Here is a 17,877-nt window from a genome sequence, read left to right as displayed (position 1 = left end):
TCATTTTCAAAAAGAGTGCTCAAATTTTATACGTTGGCGGTGTTCTAAATTTAGTTCTTTAAAATGTCCGAATGTACTTAAGACTAGTTTAAACATTAATAATGTGCTAATTATAGATAATAATTAACGTTTAAAAATATATGTTCAACCATTTTCAAGAGGTTGTGAGTAATATTGCGGTATGGGGATTTTTTTTCCGCGATTCGGAATATACAAGCTAAATGATTATCTTTTCTTATCACTAACTTACTATCTAATAATGATAATTGTATTTAATTGCAGTACCTCAAGAAACATGGCTGAAATTGAAACTGAAAATTCATTTGATGATATCAACGTTATCGATTACGTCGATTCACCGACCGCTTTAAACCAGGAAACCTCTCCCAATGTCTCCAATGCAGTGACCAAACCGTTGAAGAAAAAACATACTGTTTTTCAAGAACATGTTTCGAAAGCCATGGAAAAAAGGACACACAAAGAAGAAGATTTTGATGGAAATAAACATTTTTTGCTTTCTTTGTTACCAGCAATGAAAGGTATGGAAGCTCAAAATAATATTAAATTCCGAATAGATATTATGCAACTCGTTCAAAAATACACAACTGATAACCAAACTTCTCAGCCCTACTCTTCACACCAACTTTATACACCGCCTCAACCTTATACTCCATATTATCACCATCAATTTCAACCATATGTATTACCATTTCAGCCTTACACACAACAAACACTCGAAAATACGGTTGGAAATCAAGAATATTTTATGACCAATCAAAACACAAATAACGGTAGCGTACAAAAAGAACCTGATTTTTTGTCTTAATAGGATTTTCTAATTATTATAAGAAAACGAATAGTAATTTTTATACGTTTTTATAAGTGCCTACTAAACCTACTAAGTTTTTATTTTTTTCATTACAAGATGTAAAAGTTATTTTGATTTTTCAATTTATATACCTACCTAATTTTCTAATAAACTGTATTAATATGCATACTATACAGTATAATAATTGTCAAGCGTTCTTCTGGAGTTATTGTGTCGTTTTTGAAGTTTTCCATTTTTAATAAGTCGGATTTGATGATTCTCAACAATTCATCAAATGTCGTCTTAGACATTTGATAATAAGAAAAAAATTGTTCAGGATATTCACGCAAATCATCATATTATGTTACATGAAACTGGCCTTTTCTCTTCCTTTCCTTATTTAATGGATGTACAGAATATTTTCTTTTCTTCTAAATCTTGTTTTCGTCTTTTTCTAGTGCTATAGCAATAGCCAAAAGCTCCTCAGTTTTTAATTCACTTGACATGTGTAAGTGGTTATAAAACGGTAACAATTACTGTTTTTAGTATATATATATATATATTGCATTTTTTAGCTGTTAAGTACTAACACTAGATATAGGTAACGTAGTAGATATAACTGCAACGAACACAACAAAAATGACTGAAAAATGAACAGGTACCGTTTGTGCTCACACACGCAATGTGAATGTTCTTGACTTCTTGAACTAAGCCCAACAAATGGGTGTAGAATTTGTATTATAGAATTAGATTAATAACTTCGGAACTGAATAATGGAAGAAATATTTTGAAAATCGGCGAAAATATTGAACGAATCAGTCCTGCGAATTCGCTGTGTATAGCCTCGCAGAGCGATATTCGCCCTGTATAGCCCAAGCCTTACACATAATATAATATAGGTGATTACGGCGAGTAGGGCACAATGACGTCATGCGGATATTCTAAATTTGTTAATATCTCTTAAAGTAAACATTGTTTTGCATTAGATTTTCACCAAATAATTTTATATAGCCATAGCTACAATAATTTAACATTTAAAAAATTTTAAAGAATTTATTTTTTTGTGTTGTGTGCTTTTTTAAGATTAGTAAAGTTTTCCCCTCTCTGCACACTACACGTAACTGAAAGCGTCTACGACATCTCTAATTTATTAATTGACTGCAAATCATTATAATTTCAGCATATGTCGCTGATCGGCTATCTAAAGTCTCTAAACATTTCCCCCTTCTCCTTTAAATGCTAATATTAAATCTGAAATGATCATTAAAAAAATAACTGATTAACATTGGAAGCTAATTTCGTAATTTAATTTTGTTAATATTATTTTTGTAAATATTTTCCACTTTTCACTGTCTTAATTTCACTATATATTGTTTTTACACCTTATATTTGTCATAAGCCTGTCTAGTATAATTTTATAACTGTGTGATTTAACATTTGTCGACCTCAGGCGCGGATCCAGCCCGAGATTACGGGGGGGGGGGGGGGGCGAATATTTTACATACAAATACAAAATAAAATATCTAATATAATATAATATGTGGGCAAGCGCACATATGTGTTCAAAAATAACTTACACGAAACAGTTATGGTTAATACAACTTTATAATCAATAATTATTATTTAGTATTTGAAATAAAACTATACTATAACTTTACAAGATTACAACTGTATATTATAAGAATAATATACAAATATAATATATTTATGTATACAATGATTGTCGTGGTCACCGTCATCGACAGTTTTCTGGGAAAAAATAACCATTACTTTTTTAAAAATGAACGAAAATAAAATCCGAATACACCGTTGAAAAGAAGACGTTTCACTGAATAACCACGTATATAAACGGAAGAATTTATTGCTCTGATAACCGAGTAAATTATAAGACCAAAAATAAGCATATACAAATTGACAATTGTCTACTACCCGTCGACCGTGGCACTCAACGTATTAAAATTAGTTTTAAATCTTTTTACTGGGCATTTTACCTAAACAAAACACAGCTTACGGGGGGGCTGCCGCCCCCTCCATCCCCCTACTGAATCAGCGCCTGGTCGACCTGCACCATTGTTAGCAACTAAAAGCTAATAATAATGATAAAAAAGTTTAGAAAAACTTCGTTCACCGGACGCTATCGTAACTGGAATAATCAGTAAAATTCTTAGAAATATCCATGCGTAAGTAGGTATGATTTTTGGTTATAATATTCATCTAGTTTTAACTAGGTAACTAACCAATCACTTATTTTAAACTCTACTAAGTTTTCAAATCACTTGATATTTTAAAATAGCTTTAAATTTACAATACCAGTAGTTTTTTTTTAATCAAGTTGATATATGACTTTAATGTAATTGTTAGTCTTTGTTCAGCACTAATAGAGTTACGAAACTGGGTATTTTCTTTTGTTATGTAAGGGCGTAACTTCTCTAATAACTCATCAAAATAAGTTACAGACATCCTATAATACTCAAAAAACTTATCACTGTACAATCTCAAATTTGTATAAAAAGTATCAAATTGGTTCAATTCTTCTCTACCGTGGTTAATTGGATGAACCCAATATTTTACTATTGGTTTTGGTGGATCCAATTCACCAAATGCTTTGGCGACAGCAATCACTTTAAGTAAATTGTTATAATCATCTAACTCCATTCTAAATAAATTAAATGTAATTTAATAAGTAAGCATATGCATTAAATTAACTATTAAATTAATTTATAATTTACTTACATGTATTTAGATGTTTGTGTACAAATCGTGGTACGTAGGTAATTTATAGGTTATATAGGCAATAGTTATAGGTTAATTAATAGTTATAGGCAATTTAAATTTACAGTATTAGATACAGTAGATCACACGAGATCACAGACCATAGTAGTTGTAGATTGTAGTTAACCAACAACTTTACTAACAATTTATACAATTATCAATATTTTTAAATTAGAAATTGATGTTTAGCCAGGTTAGGCGCGAAAATCGAGTGATAACACCAATTGTTTCAGCGGTAAAAAAACGCAGTGCGGTGCGGGTCGTAAAATCCGCGAACGGTAGAACCGTTTCGACCCGACGGCGAATATACCGCAGAGCGTTGGGACCCTAATGGAATACATCAAATAGTCTCATATAGTGTTGGCCAACGATATCGATAATTCGATACGATATCGATATCGTGGGTATTTTTTCAATAATTTCGATATCGATATCTAAAAATAATTATCGAAAATATCGCAATATCGGTGTGATTAATCGGGGCTCGGAATTTTGCGGTTTTACGGATGATTAAACACTAAACTGAGTAAACAGTATAAAATTAAATTTAAAAAAAATATCTGTCAGATATAATAAATTATTATCCAAATCCTTTGCTAATTGGTATGTGTTATTATCTTATTGGTCTTGGCCAATAATACATCTAATTTTATATTTTATAAATACTACGAAAACAAGTTTTTATAATAATAAATGTGTGATTCACAATATTATAACGACCGTTAGCACTTAAAGCTATATTACTTATAATAAAATGTACTAAAATTACCATATTATTACTTAATAAGTGATTTTATTACAGTAATTTATAACCATCTCCACACCATTGTGTATTATGCACCTATACTTATTAATGATATTCTGCAATATAGGTAAAATCGGTACATGTAACATTTAAATAATCTCGTTAATTTCGGGTAAAAAGTAAAAATAATAAGTGTGAGATTAACGAGGAGATTAAGGACACACGGGAACCTTTTACAAGTGGACTGTATAGTTTGGTGCGTGTGAGGTATCTAGTACAAAGTAAAAACACAGAATAACCAGAATGGACACTCGCTGAGCACTCAAAAATGTGTTCAATTTAGTGGAATATTAGTGTATCCATGCATATTGCAACCTTCGGCTTAATTACTTATTAGGCTAAATGTAATTGCCTCTGTTCGGGGAATAACAGCCGCGCTAGAAACAAAGAATAATGAGAATTATCTTTTTACCGGCAGCACTGATATTCCACCACGTGTTGCAAATCTGTATCCCATAAGAACCCATGTTAAGCTGAAAAGGTGTCTCTTCTGGTTATTCTGTGGTAAAAAATTATAAACTTTTGTGTAAGATATAACGAAATTGATAAGAAATATATTACTCGGTTCTGCAAGAATTGCTACCTCCAAACAACGGATGGAATTTTGGGAACATCGAAATCGAGGCGAAATGTTTACTCGCTGTATCTCACCCCTTAATAGCGGGCACCTCCAAATAGCGGACGAGATTTAAGCGACCTAGTGTCCGGTATTTAGAGGTTTCACTGTATATAAATATAACGGTGACCGCAGGTCGGTAGACCGTAAACGAAATAATAAACAATAAAATAATAATACGGAAATCATAAAACGTGGGTACGACCTGATTATCTGCACAAGTTTTTCACGGGCTCCGGAACTATTCTACGAAAGTTGATTGCTGGTGGTCGCCGGGCGGTAATGCTGCTGGTCCAACGCTTCGTCGCGTCGGACGAATAATGTACGCGACAATAATATAACGGACGGACAGACATGCTGGAAGCGGCCGTCAGGTGCAACAAACGAAACAAACAATAAAACGGCGAGACTGCGAGGCGGCATCAACAGCCCGTGACGGTGTGATCGCACAGCACTGGGTTTACGGGTAGAACGGCGGCGGCAGTAAGAGCGAACCGATGACGGGCCACGCCGACGGTTGGTGTCCAGCTAAAATACGACAAAAACGCAAGAAACCGAAGGCGGGTTTATACTTTATACTCGTGATTTTGATCTTCGCACTGCGACTGGGCGGACTGGCGAGACGATGCCACGATGGACGGGACAACTTACTCACGAAACCGAAGGCGGCCTTACACGTGATTTTGATAATCGGACTTGCGAGGCGACAGGGCGAACAAGAGTAAATTCGAAAGCCGAGTATCACGTAAATAAACAAAAACGACGGAGACACCTTAAATCATAATATTATACACTGAATAGAGCCATGATTTAAAATCTTGAAGCACAGCAGTTCGGGCCCGAAGTCATCACTGCGCATGCGCAAAACTGTTTAAGAGATTACTGATGAAGTGATGAATACACAAAACACAAAATAATATTTTAAGATATAACCATTAACCATCGTTATATAGATTATGATATACACTTTATTAGTTCCTTCTCCGTCCCGTGCGATTTATTTCATTTCTCACCAATGCGCAATAAGTACTTCGGGCCCGAACAGGTCTACTTCAAACAGTTCAAACACCGACTACGCGTGATATATGCTGTAGCTCTATCCAGTGTAATTGACCATGACCAATGACTGAATGACCTAAGGAGAGGGAGACGAAGGAGACAACTAATTGACATTTGACGCCTGACGGACGTTGCGCGGGAGCGATGCGAACGTCGCGCCTGACGGAGACGTAGGCACGTAGCTACGACAGTGGCAAAAAAACGACTGCAGCATACCCCGCGGCAAACGCCACACACCGGAGGCGAACGTTGCGCAACGGCACAGTAACAATAGTTTCAATAGTAGCAATTGATACGAAGAAGGTAAAATGACGGGTTTAATATCTATAATGCACATTACCGCGCATAATGTTTAAAAATATATCTAGAATAATACCTATAATAATATATAATATATATACATAATAAAGGTGGTTAAAGTGGAAGTGATACTATTCCACAATTTTGTTAACATCGTTTACCCCTTCACATACATTTTTCAAAACACTGAATTCTTCTCTGAAAAATTATAACTTTAAATTAGAATTTTCAAGAAAACAATATACAATGGCCAAAACTAATTAAAAATATATTATAAAATCAAAATGTACACTACACACCTGACCATAGTTTTAAACTTTTACACCTAAATATATATATATATATATATATATATATATATATTTATGACGAAGGATCGGATGATGATTTAGAATTCCTATATATTTTCATCTTTTGATTACTGATTGCATATAGATAAGCGAACAAAAAAATTAAAAAAGTAATAACATGATAAGCATAGGTAAGAATTTTCTATACTTTATTTGTGTACTGCTGGACTAAGTATTTATGGTGATAATTTTGGTGATAATAATTTTTATTTGCAACAATTAAATTCAAGTTAAATCAATATTTTAACACATTGTCAACTATGGTATGTAACTGCATAAATTATTAAGGATATCATGCAAATCGAAAAAAAAAATTAAAATAAAAGTGAAATTCTCAATTTTTTAATATTTAAAATTAAGCACACCTCATTAGACACCCCATACTTAATGACGATGAGATGAGTATAGTCATCGTTTTCTTCTTTTTGTATACCTACAAGATTTTCAAGGAAGAAATATGGGAGTGTATCGGTTAGGTATACATATCGATTTAATCTTGAATGTCGACATTAGATCTAAAAAGTTACACGTTCAACATACAAGCCATACGATTCGAATTCTTCTTCTTGAAAATGTTGCTACTGAAAGCGCCGGGCGCGTAATGTCACGCAATGACCGGATACCAACTTGGTTGGGCCCAGGGGGCAGGTCCCATTAGCACTTAGGTCTTAAAAATATGGAAAAACATGCGTATAATACCCACCGTATGCGCGGCCGTGAAACAACATAACTTTTTTTTTTTATTACAATAATTATATTTGATAAGGAAATTTTTTGGCAAGAGTTCACATGGTAAGAGAAAATATCCATTGATATTACTCTATAATTATGAACAGTGTATAATTAACTTAGACTATCAATCAGAGTTCATAAGGATTAACCATTTTTCTTTTGATTTTTATCGTGATTTTCTACAGAAGACAAGTCTATGGACCATTTTCTGTTTAGTCTGCGTGATTTATCAGGTAGGTCGAAGGAGAAGAGGTTTGTTATGAGTGGATTTGTAATTTTTTATGAAAACTATACCTACACTGGCTACACTGAAACTGTTATTCATAAAAATATATAATAATATAGTAAAATAGTATATATTTTAATACACACATAAAAATCTCTTATTAATTTATAGATTTTTTTCCACATTATTTAATAAGTACTATTAAATAGGTATGATATATACTGCAAATATATTATATACGTGTAGAAATAAAATAATAAACATGTATGTGTTATGACTTTTGTTTTATGACTTGTGTCGTATAATAGTTAGGTATGTTAAATGGTTGGCATTAAGTACGAGTGGTAAGACCGACTGTATATTGTCAAAAAAATTTCCAGTATAATCTTTAATACCGACGGAAAAACATTATTCTTTAGTAGGTATTATATTTGTGATCATGCGACGTATAATGTATAAACCAAAATGTCATATTTTTGAATATTTTCGCATATTTTTAACAGCCCAAATGCATATATTTTACCAATATTTTTATTGTTTAATCCTATAATAATGTGTATATCATCGTACGCTCTCGCGCTCGCGCGACACTGTCAAGTCATATAATAGGTAAATAATATAATATATACAGGCATGGTTTATTAGACTATTAGAGGACCGCTCTTTGGACGCGTTGTTTATATTGTGTACTTTATTATAAATAATACTATGTATACCTATATAAACGTATACGTAAGATATAATATAATATAAGATATATAATAATATGTACAGGCCCGGCCGGGTCTCACATTGCGTTATAATGTAGTGATATTATTATTATTATTATTATTAGGTATATGTACTAAAAGGGAAATAAAAATGAAAATATAGTTTATTTAAGGTGCCATGCACGCATTGCCCACATCATTTGTTTAGCGCTATCTCGTTCGGACGATCTTCGAGTTCCTGAAAACCAGTTATTTAATATTTTACTATCCACGAAAATAAATAATAAGAATAAAAAAAAAAATTATATAATGTTATTAATGTTATTATAAAGTAACCTCGAACGATCCTCCTGCTATGTGATGCCATATGATCATTCATCGACACTAATCTAGATGGACACGTGTACGTATAGACTATAGATGAATCGAAATCGTTATCCTTTCGTGCAGACATTACAGGATTAGCCTATCTATAATATATACAAAGTGTAACTATAATAACTAACAAATTAAATAACTTTTGTTCTAATCAAGATTTAGATTGTGAGCGATAGATGTATTGATTTTACAATGTTGTGAGTGTATTCTTTTTTTTTGGTCTATATGCACGATAAGTTGTCGAAATAATGCTTCGATTTTCAAATTCAGTAGCTTTTCCTGTTGGAAATTCAATCTAGTTGTTGCATTGAACAGGTAAAATCTCAGTAGTTTTAAAAAGCACCGGAAAAACCAAAAAAAAAAAAAAATTAAGAAAAAACGGGAATTTTTACGCAAAATCAATTTTTGTGAAAATCGATTTTAGACATTGGTGTAACTCGAAAATAAATTACCGAAGACATGAAAAAATTTCACTGAATGTTTATACTGGCATTTTCTATACATGATAAAATGATCAAAATATTTCAAAACTTTTTAAGTTATTTATAGACATTTGAAATTTTTATTCTTTTCATTTTTTTTTTTTATAAATGACAATAAAATCTTATCCATTGGGTAAAAAAGCATCAAATTTCATTACAAGCCTTCTAATATATTGTCTCAATGGTAATTAAAAAATATTAAAAATACACAAACACAATTTTTTTTAATACGCATTGAATGCCACCGGAAAGTCAAATTAAATTTTTATAAGCATTTGAATATTATAACATTTGATATTCAATCAATTTCTCATGTACCGATATTCTTTTTTAAATGTTATTCAATGAAGAATAACTGTATAAACTTGAAATTTACATGCTATGTTTATTTTATTAATTATTATACTTGATAAAATTTTCCGTTTTAGATTCTGAACGAAGTGATGAATGTATTGATTTTACAATGATGTGTGTTTTTTTTTTGTGTCTGTGTACAGCATAACTAGTCGAAATAATGCTTCAATTTTACACTTTGGGGGTGGTTTCCGATGTAAAAGTGAATATCCTTGGTGCGTTATACAGGTCAAAAGTAAACATTTTCCAACAGTTTTCAAAAAAATCGAGAAAAACAAAAAAAAATGACAGAAAAACGGTAATTTTTACGGAAAACCAGTTTTTGACCAAATCGATATTTTTATATGGTTGTAATTCAAAATATAATCACTGTAAATACTTGAAATTTTCACCAAATGTTAATGTTAGTGATATCTATATACAGTTTAATTTTCAAAAATTTTCGACTTATAGTTAAAATTTTTACGAAATCTGTCGAAAACGCGAATATTTGCAAGGAATTTTGAAGTTGAAAAATCTTAAAATTTTTTGTGCTTATAACTAAGAATTAAAAATACAATACTAAGTTTTCCATAAGTTTTCCTTCAAATAGCTATAGATAAAACTCGAAGCTTCATTATAGAAACGCATTTGAATTTTAAAGTTTTTCGAAATAGCGTAACAATAACGATTCATCCTCAAACGATTTTAAATATTTGTTATTTTTCAAAAAGTATATGTAGTAGATACTTGAAAATTTTACCAGTTATTAAGATTGGCATTATTTTTACATGAATCAATTTTCAAAATATTTTGATTTTTTTTGAGATATTTATAGACAACTAAAATTTTAAATTTTACTAAAATTTTTTTTTGAAGTGTCGATAAATTTTTTTTACCCTATAAAAATACTTGAAATTTTAATACAAAGTTTCTCAGAAATTATTCTTATAGTGATTAAAAAGTTATAAAAATACATAGGCACGATTTTCTTTTATTAGCATTTGAAGTTTAAATATTGACAAAAATTCGTCAAAACCATGAATATTTTTTTTTTGTGTCTGTTATCTCGTTTTGGGGCAGTAAAAGTGCTTCGATTTTGGTACCTTATTCGATCAGAAAGTGAATCTAGTTGGTACTTTGGTGGTCAAAAGCCCAATAAATATTTTTCTAAATAATCGGGATAAACAAACTAAAAATTAAGGGGAAAACGGGAAATTTTACGCACAATAAGATTTTGACAAAATCGATTTTGATTATTTCAAAAATTTTTGACTTATGTTTCACTATTCATAGGTATATGCAATTTTCGATCATTATTAGGTTTTTTTAAAATTAATATCGACAAAAATTTATTTTTTGGGTAGAAAATATTGAAGATTTAAAACAAGGCTCTTAATATATTGTTACAATAGCAGTTGAAAAATAAAATAAATTCATAGTCACATTTTTTTTTTATAAGCATTCAAATTTTGAATTTTGACATAATACGTAATAATCACAAAAGTTTGCAAATTTTTTTAAGCTAGTAATTCATAAAAAATTGTCTTTTTAAATCTAAGATTTGAAAATTTAATACAAGATTCCTTAAAAATTTGTCAATCTTTATTACAAAATAAAATTCCACCGGAAATTCAAATTAAATTTTTATTAGCATTTGTATTTCAAATATTGAAAAAAATTCGTCAAAACCATGAATATTTGCAAATTATTTTGTAGTTCAAAACTCATAATATTGTTTGTATTTATATCTAAGGTTATAAAATTTAACACCAAGTTTTCCATAAGTTTTGCTTCAAATAGCTATAGAGAAAATTTGAAGCGTCATTATAGAAAAAATGTTTTGAGCGTTTGAGTTTTAAATTTTTATGAAATCGCGTAATGATAACGATTTATCCTCAAACCAGGTATATGTATATCTATGATAATATAAAGTATTATGAATTATGATAACTACATGCAATGTTTTTGGAAAAATTGATTAACCATGCCTTATTAAAAGTGCGTCCTAATTGAAAAATAATTTATTTTTTTTCAAAATAGAATATATGACAATATTTAAATATAATATATCCTAGACTGACAAATCATCTCCGTTCAGAATCGTTTTTCGTATACAATGATACCTATCATTGCATTCAAATTTAATCCCATCCATTACAGTAACCTACTGACAGCAGAGCGACATCCACGAATTACCCGCTTTTTTTTAGTTTTTTTATTCTATAAATGTCAATAAAATATATCCATTGGGTCAAAAAACTTGAAAATTTAAAGCAAGGTTCCCCATAAGTTGATATAATAGCAATTAGAAAATATTAAAAATACATAGTGCCTTTTTTTAATATATATATATAATCATTTGAAGTTCAAATTTTGAAAAAATTATTATTATATATAATATATATATATAAATATATTATATATTTAATTATATATAAATATATATATATAATATATAAGTATAATAAATATTATTCTTCAGTTGTAAAAAATGTATACAGCGTTTAAATTTTATAGCTTATAAGGATTGAAAATGTAATACAAAGTTCCACGTTAGTAGCTAATTCTGCTGCTGCTGCTGCTGAAAAAAAATCTAAAATCTATTAAAACACAGTTTTTTATAGTTATTTTAAGTTAAAATTTGGATGAAATTACATATTATTAAATAATCAAGAATAACAATTTTATAGTTATAGTTGTAATTTAAAAATATTATAGGTGCGTGCTTAAATTTCTAGAGTTTACTTTATATTCTAATATTAATAGCTAATGTCATTTATGACCCATATTAATACTTTATAATAAATTGTATATACCTACTATGAATGACTGAATGAGTTGGGTTGTTGGGTACATAATGAATATGATTTGATTAATTTGGAATTTATTTTATAATTTATATATCTAAATTTTTTTTTTTTAAATAATAACAATTTAATTAATTAATGTAGTATAACATATTATCCTAGAATGATTAACTGTCTCCACTCAGAATCGTTTTTTGTATATAATGATTAATGATATTATTATATCATTGAATTCAAATTCGATACCATCCATTAAAGTAACTCACTTATAACCTACTGTACAGCAAAGCGACATCTACTTTACTTACCTGCTTTTTATATATATATATACAGGGTGATTTTTTTATCGAAGAAGTGGACAAACATTTTGCGGGGTAACCACGTACCACTCCACTCTGTCAATCTAAACTTTAAATACTTACCTACAACTCATAAACTACTCGTCCTAAATTCAATTTTTATGAATCAAAATACTTAGAAAAATATTCTGCTTTGGAATATGAAATTAAAACTCTATGTCGTCATTCAAAAAAGTATAAAAATTAAAAAATGATAAGGATAAAAAACATTTAAAAATATAATTTTTGAATAAAAACGTTCGTTTTTTAACAAGTTGAAACTATGTAAAAAAATATTTTGAAAAAAGTCAATACTTTTTTAAATAATGATTGTTCTTCGATAAAAAAATCACCCTGTATATATATATATACAACTTATAGTAGGTTTTCGCACTACAATAGGACCTATCTATAATAATTTTTTCACTATTTATATTTTATACTGAAAGCTTAAAATTTAAAATTTTAGAAAAATTCAAAACAACCTGCAATCAGTAAATTTATCCTTTACAAAAATGTTGTTGGTAAAACTTTATTTAGTACAATTTTTAAATTTTTTTTTAGAAATAATATCAGTATTTCATCATGGATAGTATGGATGGATTAATTCAAAACGTCTTAAAGTTTTTTTCAAAATATCCTGTTTGAAAATCAATATCAATTTTTTGTTTTTCATTTATTTTCTGAAACAGTTATATAACAATATCACAGTTTAGTCTGTTTAGTCTTCATGACTAGAGTTTGAAAGAGTACAAAAATTCGTTTCGAGATACCTAAACCTAACTCGAATTTCTCAAAATCAAATTCTAGGGGAATAAAAAAATTCTAATTATCAAATTTACCGAGTTATCACGACTTGGTCGACTGTTTAATACGATTTTTTTTTACCAAGATCCACATATTTTTACAATTATTGAAATTCACTCATATGGTTATACCATACACCTACCTATTGCTGCCTATGCCTACGCAGTACGTAGATATATATAAAATATAATATACCTAATTATTAGCCCTTCAATGAGTTTGCGATTTTTTTCTTTTCCCTATCATAATAATCCATACTTCTATTAAGCGTGCGCGTATTATTATATAATATTATATCCAATATTCTACAACAACAATTATTATTAATATAACCATTAATATAATATATTATTTCGATGATCTATATCACCGCCTCTGCAACAGCCTGATGATAGTGCGTAAAATGTAAATGCATATCATATCTCATAAAAATATGTACTTAACTATTATGTTATCAGGTTTAGGTATATAAGTGCACGATAACTCGCTCAAGCAACGATCGATGCATGTAATGTGTGTGTGTGTGTGGCTACCACCGATAGCTGCTGCGATATGCAAGGATTGGATTAACGAAAAAATAATAATAATAAATAAATACAAATTAAATGCGTATTATACACGACAACGACGACGAACAACCGCGTGTTGCTATATTTAATAAGCCCCCGGAGGAGAACTAGTTTTTCCTTAACTTGTTAATCTATTACATTTTATTGTGCCCACACTTATGACAGACACGACGGTATTTCATTACATTTAAATAATGTGATAAAACGTTGTACAGGCGTATAATTATAATAGTGATCATTGTTGATTTATTTTAATGACCGGGTTCGTATTGCCGCGGGTCGTCCATTTCGGCTCCACGCACTCGCTGCAGTGTTTTTCCCCCCATTTTATTCCTCTCAATAGATCCTTCAAAATGTTTATGTACGTATTATAATATATTGTATTATATTGTATTATATTGTATTATATTAATATTATTACCATTATACTATTTGATGATCTCGTCGTTCGGTATAGGAACATGCGTGTCCGAGTACCTACCAACTTTATATTATATAAATATATTATAAAGTATTTGAAGCGATGTGCCTATTATTATGACAATGTTTCAATAGAAGATCATTTATGCAGCACCTCTGACAGACGCATTAACTGCTGTTCTGCAGCGTAGGATACACGTGTTTATTATGTTTTACAAATAAAAACACAATATATACGCTTTAGAACAGCTTTTTAATCATCATCAGCCATGTAGGTATATATTAGATATATTTAATTAATAAATAATTTGTATTTGTACAATTATATTAATATTATAATACGCGTAGGTAATGGCATGTATCACGTGTTCCTATAATGAGGCGCACAGGGCATCTAATTATAAAAAGTTCAAATTACCAAGATTAAAAATTTTAATTTCTTTTTAATTTTTATATTTTCTTAAGTCGATTAAATTTCAAATTAACTCAAGGACTTGGCTGCATTTGGAATATCCGAGTTTTTCAATTTTTTTAAAAAGAAACCATCAAGTTGTGAAGTTAAAAATATTATTGAAATACTTGGTTTCATAATGGTATCATTCATTAATTATATAGGTATAGTCTGGAAGTATGTCATAGATGATGGAAATCTGTTAATATTTCAAGGGGGCTAACTTTTGTATATACAATGTGAACGGAGGTCTTCGATCCCACACAACTAAAAGTCTAAAAAGCTGTCTGTTTTTGAGGGGAATTAAGACGATGATAAACGCATTTAGATGAGCTCCATGTCCCCGGACCCCCACTTTGGAATTTCGAAAAAAAATTAACTACATTCGTTTGTGCTGGTTTGTGCTTTTAATCCCGTCGTTTGTGCTCAACTCACATTCAACTTACTAATTCGGGGGGGGGGGGGGCTGAGGACATGCTTAGCCCCCCATTTCGGAATTTCGGAATTGTTTGATCTGAGACTGATAAGATTACATAGTATTATACATATTAGAATCATATTAGAATTAATATAATAAATAATAAATAAATAATTAATAATTAATAATAATTACATATATTAGAATCCAACCGATATTGACGTAGGTACATATACCTATAATTGCCTATTATTGTTTATTCAAAATAACAAATAATGTAAATAACAATTTATATACATACGAAAATAATTAAGAAATTTGATTTTGCTTATCGTGCTTATCGTATTAGATTATATTTTCAAAATTTTATTGTAGTTCTCAATTGAATACCTACTAAACTAAAAAAAGTAGATTTATATCTATACATACAAACATTAATGTTTTCGGTTAAGAGGATGTCAGTTCACTATTTGTTTTCTCTATCTTGCCCACGCTCAACATGGACAAAATTCATTTAAGGGGATTGGAAGCGGTGATTTTCTGTCTTTGTCTAACCCACGTAGGACATACGCCTGACAAAAATTAAGATACCTACCTGCTACTTCTAGTTGTTCGATTTAAAATATGTAAAGATGTGTTAATTGATATACAAGGTTACTTTGCATAGGTCGAAGCACTTTTTCGATTGTAGCAATATTTTAATAAGAATAAATATTTAAAATTTTATAAATTTGTCAATATTTTTTATTAAATATATTAAAAATATGCTTCGACCGATGCGAAGTAAACTTGTATACCAATTATTCAAAAATCTTTACATATTTTAAATCAAGCAACTATAGAAACACTTTAATTTTTATCAGGCGTATTGTATGTTCCACGTGTGTTAAACAAGGCAGAAAATTACCGCTTCCAATCCTCTTAAGCAGAATCGTTTTTTCTATGTTTTTAAGTAATCTAAGAGTACTATCATTCATTACAAAAAAGATAGAAAATAATATTTTGGAGGGAATGACATATCGATCTGTCAAAATATTGTTTCAAAATAATTTAAACATCATTTAAATTTACAACGTTTTTTGTTTATTTTGAAAATTGAATATAAAATCAAATAACAATAAAATACAATATCGATATGTCATTCCCTCAATAATGCTCAATCTGATTTGTGATGGGCGATTTTACTCTAAAATTTCTTAAAAACATAGAAAAAACGATTCCGCGTAAATGCATGCGTTTTGTCTACGTTGAGACTGGACTAGAGAGAGAAAACAAATAGTGCTCTGACATCCTTTTAAGTAATTTATTAAATTAATATCGAAAGATTATACCTGGTCATCGACTCGTGTAGGACGTGAATTTCATTTGTCCGTCATAATTCATTGTATACTGTTGTTCGATTACCGTGCAATTATTTGTTAAAGTTCTTATTAAAATATAATGAAAATAGCATTTTTTTTTTTTCATATAAATATTATACATTTTAAGTAACATTTTTAGAGTGTATACTTTTTATATTTAAAATCCAGCTACTAAATATTTTGAGGTTTTTGGATAGGTATGCTAAAAGTTCTCAGCCTTTATATTTTTATAATTATTATAATGGGATTACTTAGGATTTCACTTGAAGTGAGGCTGTGGTAAAGATTTTACGGGCTTCGGTATATTTTGAGCATATTTTGGAGGTTGAGGCGGTTAGGCGTGATTTATCTTAGGCTTTCTTTATCTTTGGTTAAATAATATCATATTGTTATTTGTTATGTCTGTTGGATCATTTTCAAACGTTTTTGTGTGCGATGTAAACTCAAATATAATGATTTAAAATAACGATTTAACGTTTCAGGGTACAAGTTCTATGATTTTTTTTTTTTTACTTCTCTTGGTCTTGTCACTACACGTAGAACAAGTTTCAACCTGTTCGCATTTCAACAAAGCCCATGAACAAATAGTTGTGTGCGAGTCATATATGAGTTTGACATTCAATTGTATGGAATGTGTGCGTGCGCGCGCGTGTGTGTCATAGCGTATGATATCATCCTCGATATTATTCATGAATATTATTTATGTTGGAATTTTGGCAGCTAGGAAATAATTTTAATCTGTAATAGCTTATTGCAGTGTGTCGACAGTGTTATCGAAAAATTCCAATAACGATTTCGAACAAGACAACGAGAGTGATGGTAATTGATGGGTTGTTTTAACAGCTGTATACGCTAAATGTGTAACGAAATCTTCACACGCGCACCTACATAACGAATTATAATTTGTAAGTATAGTGCCCACAAACTATCATAATAATAAAGCTTATAGTTTATATTATTATAATATCATAGGTAGGTTATGATGACGTATAGCCAGGCATTACATATATTTTTACTATTTTGAAGAACGTTGTTGGCGAAAACCTATAAGGTATAACTGTATAATATAATATAGGTACTTGACTTTTAATGAATATAATTTCGAGCACTCTAAGAATGAAATGAGTTTGTG

At 29.7% G+C, this 17,877-nt stretch overlaps 1 pseudogene; it reads left to right on the top strand.

Moving 5' to 3' along the window:
* The first annotated feature begins 259 nt into the window (after nucleotides 1-259).
* Nucleotides 260-826, top strand: LOC149060866 (uncharacterized; annotated as a pseudogene).
* The last annotated feature ends 17,051 nt before the right edge of the window (nucleotides 827-17,877 follow it).

Source organism: Diuraphis noxia, unplaced genomic scaffold (genome assembly GCF_037042655.1).
Source record: "Diuraphis noxia isolate RWA-SAM2 unplaced genomic scaffold, SU_Dnox_SAM2 contig0001, whole genome shotgun sequence".
Lineage (NCBI taxonomy): Eukaryota > Metazoa > Arthropoda > Insecta > Hemiptera > Aphididae > Diuraphis > Diuraphis noxia.
Note: the sequence above shows the minus strand (reverse complement) of the source record. Positions and strands in the feature narration are given on the sequence as shown.